Source organism: Hesperophylax consimilis, chromosome 11 (genome assembly GCF_061612785.1).
Source record: "Hesperophylax consimilis isolate HC1 chromosome 11, BYU_Hcon_1.0, whole genome shotgun sequence".
In the NCBI taxonomy this organism is placed as follows: domain Eukaryota; kingdom Metazoa; phylum Arthropoda; class Insecta; order Trichoptera; family Limnephilidae; genus Hesperophylax; species Hesperophylax consimilis.
Genome location: NC_142846.1, coordinates 13,096,075 through 13,108,482, shown reverse-complemented (window position 1 = coordinate 13,108,482; position 12,408 = coordinate 13,096,075). Strand labels below are relative to the sequence as shown.

General features: G+C 30.3%; 1 protein-coding gene across 2 annotated transcripts in view; it reads right to left on the bottom strand.

Annotated features, from left to right (window-relative positions):
- LOC149419810 (leucine zipper putative tumor suppressor 2 homolog) overlaps window positions 1-12,408 on the bottom strand; it is a 317,696-nt gene that overhangs the window by 169,317 nt on the left and 135,971 nt on the right. The window lies entirely within an intron of this gene.

The following is a 12,408-nucleotide window of genomic DNA, read 5'->3' as shown; positions in this document are numbered from 1 at the left end:
ATCGACAATTTTGCATTTGATGTTTTTTCCATTTTTTTATAATGATCACCACAAAAGTGTCTTTTATCTTGGTAATAAAAAATATATTTTTTTCAGGCGAAATGAAATGGGAGAGATAAAAATGACCACAATTGAGGAGCGTTTTCACAAAGGATATATCTACAATTTTTTTTTCATGCCAATAATCAAACCGAATTTATAATTTTTTTATTATTTCTAATGTTTATAAAACATCTTTTTTTATGTACAGCACAAAGGATAACAAATCATTATAAAAAATAATTAGTCTTTACTCGGGAGATATTTTCAATTTGTGTGGATATTTCAGGCGACTTATTATTATTGCTTATAATAATTCGACGCCAAGTTTATTTTACGAAAATATTAAAATGCAAATTTAAGTTAATTTTATATGTGATGAATAATAAGAAAACTAAATTACGTTGTGAAAAGCCATCTTTATTTAAAAAAGGTGTTGAAATTTTTACTAAATTTAATAAATCAAAAATTTATGTTTCATTTATCATTCAAAGTAACCAATTCCTCCAAAAAATATTTCCAACAGCCCCCAACCGTCTGGAACTAGTCTAATTTTATAATCCCTAATTGGGTTAGGTATGTTGTAAGGCTGCTGCGGGGTGGGGAGGGGGGGGGGGGATGGGGGAGAAGAAGGTGGAGAAGAACCTGGCTATTTATGTCTGGTCACAAATACGACTTTAGTCATTCAAGCAACGTTATAATGGTGGTCTGATGCAAGGCTGTTACTAAGAGTATCTTCCACTCTGGAACGTTCCAGAAATATACTAGACATATCATTGAACAAAACAACGACATCAAAATGATATGTGAAAAATACCAAGACAAAGAAATATTACAAGTTAAGGCCATCATTACAAACAAAAAAACTAACAGCAAAAACTTAATACTACAAACAAATCCCGAAATGAGACTACATCTTATTAATAAAAAAAAAATTCATCTAGGATTCATGAGAATCTATGTAGAAGACTGCAGTCCTCTTACCCAATGTTTCCACTGTCAAAGATTTGGACACACAGCACAAAAATGCTACAATAGAATGAATAAACCAACATGCAAGCACTGTTCAGAAGATCATCCCATCTCCGAGTGTAAATCCCTGGAACTGCCACCCAAATGCGCTAACTGCAACTCAGCTAACAAGAAGAAAGAAATAAACTCCTTGAACAGTAAAATGAATGAAGTAGACCACCGAACAAACAGCGAAACATGTAAGTTCCGATCTTACATGCTTAAATTAGCCAAAGAAAGAATTAACTACGACATTGAATAAAAATCTTATAAATAATTTTGTAAAATACAACCGAAAATGCATTAAATGGATGATTTCTCAAATAACGAATTAGAGTTAAATATTAAAATTCAAGAATATGAATGTATATGTACCGATTCGTGTAACAAAATTATTTCTAAAAACATCAATGATATAATTATTATTCACATAAACATCCGTAGCGCTCAAAAAAATTTAGATGAATTAATTCTAAAAATAAATAATTTAATTAAAAAACCGGACTTTATAGTGTTATCCGAAACATTTACAAACGATGAGTCACCGTCTTATCACTTACCTGAGTACAACTATATTTCTACCAAATTAGACATCAATAAAAATTCGGGAATAATAATATTTGCAAGCAATAAATTTAGTATTGTTAACATAATAGAACATCCAATACACTTAGTAAACTGCATCGAAGTACATTTCAAACTCGGCAAATCAATATACCATATAATAGCTATCTATAGAACGCATGGCTCGAATATTATTACATTTATTAATGACCTCAAATACATATTATTAAAATTAAAAAATAAACTTTGCTTCGTCGTAGGAGATTTTAACGTTAATATTAATGAAAAAATAGAAAATAATAACAAAAATGAATACATCAATTGTATGACTGAACAAAATTTTATATCTTGCATAAATAAAAATACTAGGGAAATAAAAGAACATACTCCATCTTGTTTAGACCACATTTGGACAAATGTAAACATTAAAGATCTTCACAAAATAAAATCAATTGTTTGGAAAACTAACATAACTGATCATCACTCATGCTTACTTCTGTATAATAATAATATTAAACATAAAAAACATAATTTATTAACCAAAAAATCAACAATAGATATGACTATTCTCTCTGAAAAATTAAAAAAGGAGAGTTGGAATAATGTTTTAAACAGTGATGATACTGAAATTTGTTCGACTAACTTCGAAAATATTATGTCACAACACATTAAAAATTCGACAACTGAGATAACAACACACATAAAATCAAAATTAAGATGTTTAAAGCCTTGGATTACCAAAGGGCTTATTATATCTATCAGAAATAAAGAAAAACTTTACAAAATAACTTTAAAAAATCCCCAAGATGAAAAAGCATATATTTTCTATAAAAAATATAAAAATAAATTAACATCTTATATTAAAAAAAGTAAGGAAGAGTATTTTAAAAATAAAATATTATCTTCAGAAAATAACCATAAACAAATGTGGAAAACTGTTAATTTCGCCATAGAAAATACAAAAAAAACACAAAACATTAAGTACATTGAACATGATAAAAAAATTATAGATGCCAATATACAGCCTAAACAATGTGCAAACATACTTAATTCCTTCTTTGCAAATGTTGGGAAAAATCTTGCGAAAAATATCCATAAGCCTTCAAACCAAGAAAACCATAAAAATAAAAATATACAGAAACATAATATACTTTAAATGTTTGAAACAACAACAGAATGTGAAATCTCGAAAATAATAGAAAATATGAAAGGAGGTTCGTCTCCCGGTTTTGATTCTATTACGACACACATGTTAAAAACTATGAAACCTCACATAATAAAGCCTATCACTCATTTAATAAACTTAAGTTTAACAAATGGAATTTTTCCAATGAACTACAAAACCACAATAATCTCACCTATTTACAAATCTGGAGATCCACATCAAGCAACGAACTATCGCCCAATATGTCTAATTTCTAATATAGGAAAGATCTTTGAAAAAATAGTAAAAAAACAATTGGTAAATTTTCTAGATAATAATAAAATATTACACAAAAACCAGTTTGGCTTTATAAAATCACTCAGCACACAAGATGCTATTGCTAACGTAACTTCATACATTCACGAATCATTAGATAAAGGTAAAAAATGTGCGGGTATATTTATTGACCTTAGAAAGGCATTCGATAGCATATCCCATGAGATGCTATTAAAAAAATTGAATAATATCGGCATAAAAGGCAACGTGATTAAATGGATCACCGACTACTTAAAAAACCGTCCTCAAGTGGTAAAAATCAATCGTGTTAAAAGTGATCAAGAGATTACAAGCTTTGGAATCCCCCAAGGTACAGTGCTTGGACCAATTCTATTTACTATATATGTAAACGATATTTTTTTTCAACCTTTACATGGTCAAATCACGTCATACGCCGATGATACAGTATTAATAATAAGTGATAAGACTTGGGAAAAAGTAGAATTAAAGGCCACAGAAGACATCAACACGCTCAAGAATTTTTTCGACACCAATTTACTGTCACTTAATAATGAAAAGACATTTGTAATTCCATTTGCAATCCATACAAATGATACTCCTAAAAATTTTAACATTGTCATACATAATAATACTAAAATTCACAGCCAAAACTATTGCAAATCAAACTGTACAGTACTAAAAACAACAAATGAAATTAAATATCTAGGAGTAATTATTGATAAAAATCTGAAATGGAAGGAACAAATATGTCAAGTAGTAAAAAAAAATAGAAAATTAATATATATATTTTTAAGAATTAGAAACTTTCTGTCGATAAAAAATCTATATTTAATTTACTATGCCTTAGTTCAATCCACTTTACAATACGCTATTATTAGTTGGGGATCCGCGTATAAATGTAACCTTCTTCCAATTGAAATTATACAAAGAACAATTATTAAAATTATATTAAAAAAATCCTTTGACTACCCAACAGAACGCCTGTTTGAAGAATTTCAAGTACCTACATTTAAAGACCTATATATTAAAAACTCATTAATCCAAATTATAAAAGAAAAAGATAAATATCAATTTTTAAATGAAAACAGAACGCGACTTAGACATGTTTTTCTATGCCCAAAACTAAATACGTCTTTTGCACAACATCATTATACTTACCAGGGAAGAACTTTTTTCAATCGTCTACCAGAAGAAATCAGAAGCATTAATGATAAAACCCAAATACTGCTCTCTGTCAAGAGACACTTTAAAAATATTCTGAAAAAAAAACTACTGTCACTTAATTAATCTCACAAATATCCTTAGTTTTCCATAACTTTCTTTCTTTATTAAAATTTATTATATTAATATATTATCCTTCACTACTATCAAAAAAAAATACTACAGCAAACATACATTTATGTACAATGAATTATCTAAGTACTAACTAACAACAACATTTATGTACACTCCCCTTCCATACACAAGCAAATGCTTTCAATGGAAGAGTAGTAAAAAACCTAAGATGTAAAATGAATTATGTACCATGTAAACTTATTATTAAAAATAAAAAATAATTCCGAAAAAAAAAAAAAAAAAATATTTTTAATAAATAAATTGTGAAATAACAAAAATTAATCAAATCAAATTTTCTTGTGCGCACTGGGATTTGAAACTGCAATCTCCGAGTTGCAAATCGATGGCCTTGCTCCTCGACCACGAAGGCCGTTGTATGACTTGTAATCAATTATTAATGAAAATTGATTAGAGAAACTTATTACAACACAAATAACTTTGTTTACATCACTTTAATATATATAACCTCTACATGTTTCATGAACAATGTTCACCTCATCAGGAGCAAGTATATTGTTTATTGTTTATTGCGGTATTTTAAGTAGGTACATAGTTATCTATGTCCTAATACAATCCTTATATCATATACATATAATTATAGTAACACATTTAAAATGAATAATCACATATTTTCGTAATTTAATTTTAAATGTTTTTATGTTTTCTTTTGATTTTATTTCTTCTGGTAGCTCTCCAAATATCTTCAACGTTCCGTACATCAATGATTTGACTCTGTGTTTTTTTCCTGAAGGGGAGTCTCAATTAATTTCTTTTCCTCGTCTCATGTGTGTGTTTGTTCTGTAGTTTATCAATTTTTCTTAGGAATTCACTAGACGTATGGCCATTGATTATCTTGTAGATTAAAAATATGGTATTAAAGTAAATAATTTGTTTAAATGAAAAGATATTTAACTCCTTCAACATGTTCTTAATTTTTGTGTATCTATTTTTCTTCAATATGGTTCTCATTGCTATATTTTGTAGAATTATCATTTGTTTCATTAAACCATCGTTGGATAAGAATAGAATGCTGCTACAGTAATTTATGTGTGGTACAATAATTGCGTTGTACCCATTTTTACTGGAAACTGTGTTAAGGAATCTTCTTATTCTTCCCAACAGTGAGATTATATACTAAAGTCAAAAATATAGATAAATATGAGTGATATACTAAAGTCAAAAATTAAATATAGATACAATTGAACAGTGGAAGAAGTGGGGAGGGGTAAGAGTGGGCGGAGTTTTGATTATGTTGTGATTGACTATTGATCTGGGCAGTAGGATATTTTTGCTGTGCCACCGATAAAAAAGAATAATATAAGAATTTTACGTAACAATATAAATTATCAGTTTTTTGTGTTGACCAATGCCTTGAATCCATTATAAGAGAGATGTATTTCGCCCTTTTTATTTACTTTCGCTTGCTTTTATTCCCATACATTAGCCTTTTTTACAAACTGCCACAATTTATCTTTCTGGCGCATAGACGTCCAAATTGATAGATTTACCCAAACCGAAATCTGGATATCATTTTGACGAGCTAGAGGCAAACCACGTGACCATATATTTGGCACCAGGAGGGTTCGAGAATGCTTTGAGTAAATTATGACATTTGTGGTACATTGAACATAGAAGAGCGCGCATTGAAATAACCAGAGCCTGCGCAGAAAAGTAAATTTCGCTAAAGTAAGGCAAAGATTTGCAGCGCTGCACTTTGTAGGACTTTTCTGTGCAGGGCAGGATCTGAAAGTTCGTTTTTAAATTTGTTAAAATTAACAAATTTATGTAATTTTTTACTACATTATTACAAATCATGTAGATATCTTCTTATATGTATGCCTGACAAAGTCGCAGCACGAGAGCATTTTATCACTTTTCCTCGTATTAAAAAATTCACAAAACGAAATTTTTTTTTAGTTAAAGCGGGGATCGAACCTCGGTTCTTCACGACGACAGTCGGGCGCTCTGCCTCTAGACCGCGAAGCTGAGTTTGGAGAGTGACCTAAACAAGGTATATAATATTAGCTAGGCTCCTATAGCGAAATGATCACGGTTTTTCGTGACGGTCATGAGTCGGTTTTACTCCGGTCCTCGAAAATGCATAACGCGCGTAAAGAAGTTTCACTTCAAAAATATTACTTTTTGGAAACAATATCAAACATTTTTTTATTTATCTGGTCTGGGGATATGTAAAGAAGTTTTTTACGCAGCCAGCAATTTGAGCGCTACTGTAAAAATGACTAGTAATTTGATAGCAGAATTACTTTTCGAGGACCGAACAGTGATGTTATAGTGCGAGTTGCCTGTATACTGACAGATTAATTTATTGACAAATCACCGAAAGTGGGACCGTCACGCCGCCTCTCGTTGGTTTGTTCGTCTTTCCCGGATTATCTCGTCTATCAATTCGAATGTCCCGGAGTCTGTAGTGCCGCACATTTGTCACCGTAATACATGAGGGGTCGAATATTTTTACGATCTCCCATCCACCAAAAGGTCGAACAGTATTCAGAATCACACTTGTGTCACCCATGCCAGAAAAAAAATACCTACATCATTCATTTGTTAAAATATCCACTAAACTAGACGTTTACCTTGACAACGGAATAGTAATATAAGATTCCATTAGCCATCATCTGGTAGAATTTTCGAATGTGTTACATAAAAATATCATCTCGCCGCATAATAAACCAACTAATTGGATTGCAAAAACGCCATCCAGTTTGGATTGGCAATAATATCGCAGAGGGTATTATTTTTGGTATTTTCAAAAGCCGTTCGGAGTCATTGTACTCTGCATGACCTTGCGGGGACGTGTGTGACGGTATAGAAATTGAATTATCTGTTGTAAAACTGCATACAATGAATTTTATTACTATTACTAATCAAATGCACATAAAAAGCTGCCAGGGTTTTTTCAAGATGTTTTTTATATCAGGTTATACAATTTATTTCGTAATGCAATTAAATGTATTGAGTAGACTCCTATGTTGTGTTGTAAATTTTTTAGTATCTATTTGCGAAACGTGTTTTAGTAGTTACGTGTAGGTTTTGGCGATTTCTTGAAGGTTTAAGAAGATAGATTTGGTTTCAGAGAGAACAGAAGTACGAGTGATGCTATATTAAAGGTATTGACCAAAGTTATAAACGCACTGGACTATGGCAACAAAGCTATAGCGGTATTTTTAGACTTATCAAAGGCCTTCGATACGGTTTCCCACGAGTTGCTTCTTAAGAAATTATTATCTTTAGGCATTGATAATACAGCTATGGGTTGGTTCAGATCTTACCTTAGTGATAGAACACAGCAAGTAGAAATAAATAAAATGTTAAGCGATAGTAAATCTATCTCATTTGGAGTACCACAAGGTAGTGTACTCGGGCCAATATTATTTCTTATTTATATAAACGATTTATGCAGTCTAAAAATTCCAGGTAACATTGTTAGTTTTGCAGATGACACTGCCTTAATATTTGAGGGTAAAAATTGGAGTGAAACTTTTGAAAAATGTGATACAGGTTTAGGAATAGTTAATAATTATCTGAGTAATAATATTTTAACTTTAAATACACAAAAAACCAAATACATCACTTTTAGCATTTCTTATAAAAGTCAGCCATCTACCTCTCATAATTTGATTATTCACAATTGTGTGCAAACGTGTAACTGCAACCCCTTGGAAAGTGTAGACAGCCTCAAATACCTGGGGGTAAAAATTGATAAATTTTTGAGGTGGAATGATCATGTCGAAATGTTAGTAAATAAAGTTAGGAGACTTATCTATATTTTTAAAGATCTCAGACATGTACTAGACAAGGAAAAATTAAAAACAGTGTATTTTGCTATAATTCAGTGCCTACTTTCATATAATATAGTGTGCTGGGGTTCCTGCCTGAAGACTGTAATAGAACCACTTAATATTGCCCAAAAACTGATTCTCAAAGTTATGTATAAGAAAAAATTTACATATCCTACACAGTTACTTTATAAGGAATGTAATATCATGAATTTAAAACAACTATTTATCCTACAAACGTTATGCAGATTTTTTAACAATATTAGTTCTGCTAAAAGAACGCAACAAATTCGTACTACAAGAATTGGCTCTGGTCTGAACTTTATGGCAATTCACCCTAAATCCTCATTTGGGCAGAGACATTATTTGTACCAGGCTCCACTTTTATTTAATAGCCTTCCAGATCACATTAAATCGTCAAATTCCTTGTGTACATTTAAAAAGAATGTTAAATTATTTCTGCCATCCGAGGATTTCCAACATATTCTTTCATCTTTGTCCTTTTAAATTGTGGCATAATATTTTGAATAAGTTAATTTTTTCATCCTTTTCTTTTTTTAATGTAAATGTTTTTTTCTCTCTTTCTTTCTTCTCTGTTTAAAAAAAAAATAATAGTTTGTTACATTTTTATTGCAATTAAATATCATGGTCACCCTACATGTTTACAGCATTATATTGTAATGAATAGGCTGATAGGTACCATGTAGGTATCCAATTCGCAGAAACGTCAATGTAACAATATTGTTATCTTAATATTTGAATTATTTTTTTTTAATATTTGTACTATTTTAAATCTCTTATAATCTTTGTACTATTTTTTTAATATTTTGTAAAATTATTAACCTCAACACAGGCTTGTCCTAGTGAGGTTAAAAATTATAACTTTAAAAAAAAGATACAATGTAAAGAAACGATAAATAAATAAATAAATAGATAGGTATAAAGATAAGAATTCAGATATGTAGCTAGTTTTAAAGATACATTTTATAACATTACCAGCTGACGCATACGCGGCGTTGCTAGACTTTTCTCTACTTTAAATAAACAAAATATCCATGTATTACATGTATAAACGTTCCGGAAGAAATTCTCTAAATTATAGTGAATACCCTATCAAACTCCGTTGCATAGTTTAGAAGAACTAAGCGCACAAACAGACAGACACGGATAATGGCTTTGTTTTTTACTATTTAGAGATAACAATGTATTGTCACGATTACGATTTTTACTAAACGTTTATGAGAAAACGGCCTGTAATCCTATTTTTAGTTCATTATGATGTGGGTTGTTCTGGGATGTTTCCGAACGTTTCAGACTATTTCTGAAGATTCCACAACATTCCAGAATGTTTCTCTCGAATGTTCCGGACTGTTCTAGAAATTTTTAGAGGGTGAAACTTCCAGCCCTCATATCCTCAAAAGCACGCCCTTCAGGAAAAATGGGAACCTTCTTCAGGCGAAGCTTAATGCTAAATCACTATTTTGATTAATCTTTATAACGAATTGGTGTACATTATGAATACCATAAAATATGTTTTAGATAAATTGAAGGTTTTCCTATCGTTTCGATTGAGTAGAATAGAAATAAAAAATAAAAACAAATATAAATGTAAACTACTAAAAAAATATTTTTTCAATAGAAATGTATGAACGCGTAAAGAAAACAATTTTTAAAAATACATTATTATAGCTTAGATTTTCTGTGACAGTTTCACTTGATTAACTTTTTTGCTTTCTTATAAAATTATTAACAAAATAAATAAAAACCAGTTTTATGCTTGAAATCGAACGTTTCTAGACTGAATTCCCTACAATATAAGGCATAACAAGAATATACACTTTTTTGGCTTGTAGCTTCCTCTTTATGGCTGGATGATAGATAGCTACCACACCATATAACTCCATTGATCGTACCGGGACTCGTTTCTGAGTTTTAGCGGCACGCAAATTTTGTACCCAAAAAACTTTGAAATTACAACCAAACAAAAAAAATGCCATCATAAACTTTCCATCGCTGATTATAAAGACAATTTGAGTAAATAATAATAATAACATGGCATTTATAAAGCGCAGGTTAGTGTCATTTCACTTCAAGTGCGCTTAACTACTCGTATAACAAACTTAAAAAATGGTAATTCAGTATAGTGGTTCTTAAAATTATTCCTACAGTGTGCCTTACCCAATACAGATCTAATATTATAACACTAAATACACTGTTTATACAAAGTGATGACAAAACTTAGAATAACAACAACAGCAAGACAGGACAAAACAAGAATATTAAAACTAAAACATAATATAAAACAGGAGGCAGTTTGAGCTCAGAAATGTAACCAAAATGTTACCATATACGAGTAACTGTGTTTTTCTCTTAAGGCTCTTGACTAGTATTCCAAATTTGGCGAATTCAAAACGCATTTTTTTTTTAATTTGTTTTATTTCTAGTATTCCACAATTTAACCGTTTAAAATAAAATAAGGTATATTTTTTAAAGTGAAACTTCTTTACGCGCGTTATGCAATTTCGAGGACCGGAGTAAAACCAACTCATGACCGTCATGAAAAACCGTGATCATTTCGCTATAGGAGCCTAGCCAATATTATATACCTACCTACTTTAGGTCACTCTCCAAACTCAGCTTCGCGGTCTAGAGGCAGAGCGCCCGATTGTCGTCGTGAAGAACCGAGGTTCGATCCCCGCTTTAACTAATTTATTTTTTCTTTTTGTGATTTTTTTAATAATATATTTTTTAAAAGTGATAAAATGCTCTCGTCCTGCGACTTTTAGATATTTTGACTATATGATATTTTGGTCGAATACGTAATAACCGCGGTCTAGAGGCAGAGCGTTCGACACTCGTTATGCAGGACCCGGGTTCGAATCCCATATTTTTATAACTTTTAATTTTTTTTTATCAACGATTTGTAATAATGTAGTAAAAAATAAGATAAATTTGTTAATTTAAATTTAATTAACTTTTCGGTACCTATATGATATTTTGGTCGAAATATATCTTACAATTCGAGCCGGTAGAGTCGCTCGGTATTTTGATTAATTATTTTTATTTATCAACGATTTGTAATAGTGTAGTAAAAAATTAGATAAATTTGATAATTTACCTTTACTTTAATTTACGGTACCTATATGATATTTTGGTCGAAATATAGCTTACAAATCGAGCCGGTAGATTCGCTCGGTATTTTGATTAATTTTTTTTTTTTATCAACGATTTGTAATAATGTAGTAAAAAATTAAATGAATTTGATAATTTACCTTTACTTTAATTTACGGTACCTATATGATATTTTGGTCGAAATATAGTTTACAAATCGAGCCGGTAGATTCGCTCGGTATTTTGATTAATTATTTTTATTTTGAATCATTAAAATTACTAATCAAGGCCGATAATGCCACGTCGCGCGAAATATCTCTCCTCCCGGTCTAGAGGCAGAGCGTTCGACACTCGTTATGCAGGACCCGGGTTTGAATCTCATATTTTTATAACTTTTTTTTGTTTTTATCACATGCTACTTATAAATATGTCAATAGACAGAAAAAAGAGACAGTGAAATGAAAAGAGAGAGAGAAGAATACTAAAAGTTTCACTTCCGTCGTGCGTAGGCTTGCCACACACTGTATTTTTTTATATTCAGAATTGAAACGTTATATTGATTAAAATATACAGAGAGAAGCTTAGTTTTCGATTACAAATAAAATGCTAACTTCAATGCTTAATATTTTTATAATTCTATAAAAAATACACAATCCCAGTTTAGAGTAAATAAGAAACTAAATATCATAATAGTCTACATACATATATTTAGGTACGTATGACTTCTTTCTTTTGAAAGTTTTATTAAACAATGGAGATTTGTTACACTAGAATTGTTGATTATAATAAATGTATCATACATAATGAATACCAACTTACAAGTGATGTAAGCTATATAGTGTTAATTCTCACAAAATAATATAAAGTATTTAATGTGACAATATTGATAAAAAAGGTAGAATAATAAAATAAATATTTTTTAGGTTAGTGTTACACATCCCGGTGGTCGCGGAAAACTCTTTGAAATGACTTTTAACCTAAGTATACATTTATTGATATTTAATACTGTTTAATTATCTAGTTTACACCGTTATTAACTGTTGTTGTGATGTAACACAGCGTTACCGTACGAGTTTTAGTTCTTATTACGAATTTATTAGAAATTCAAGA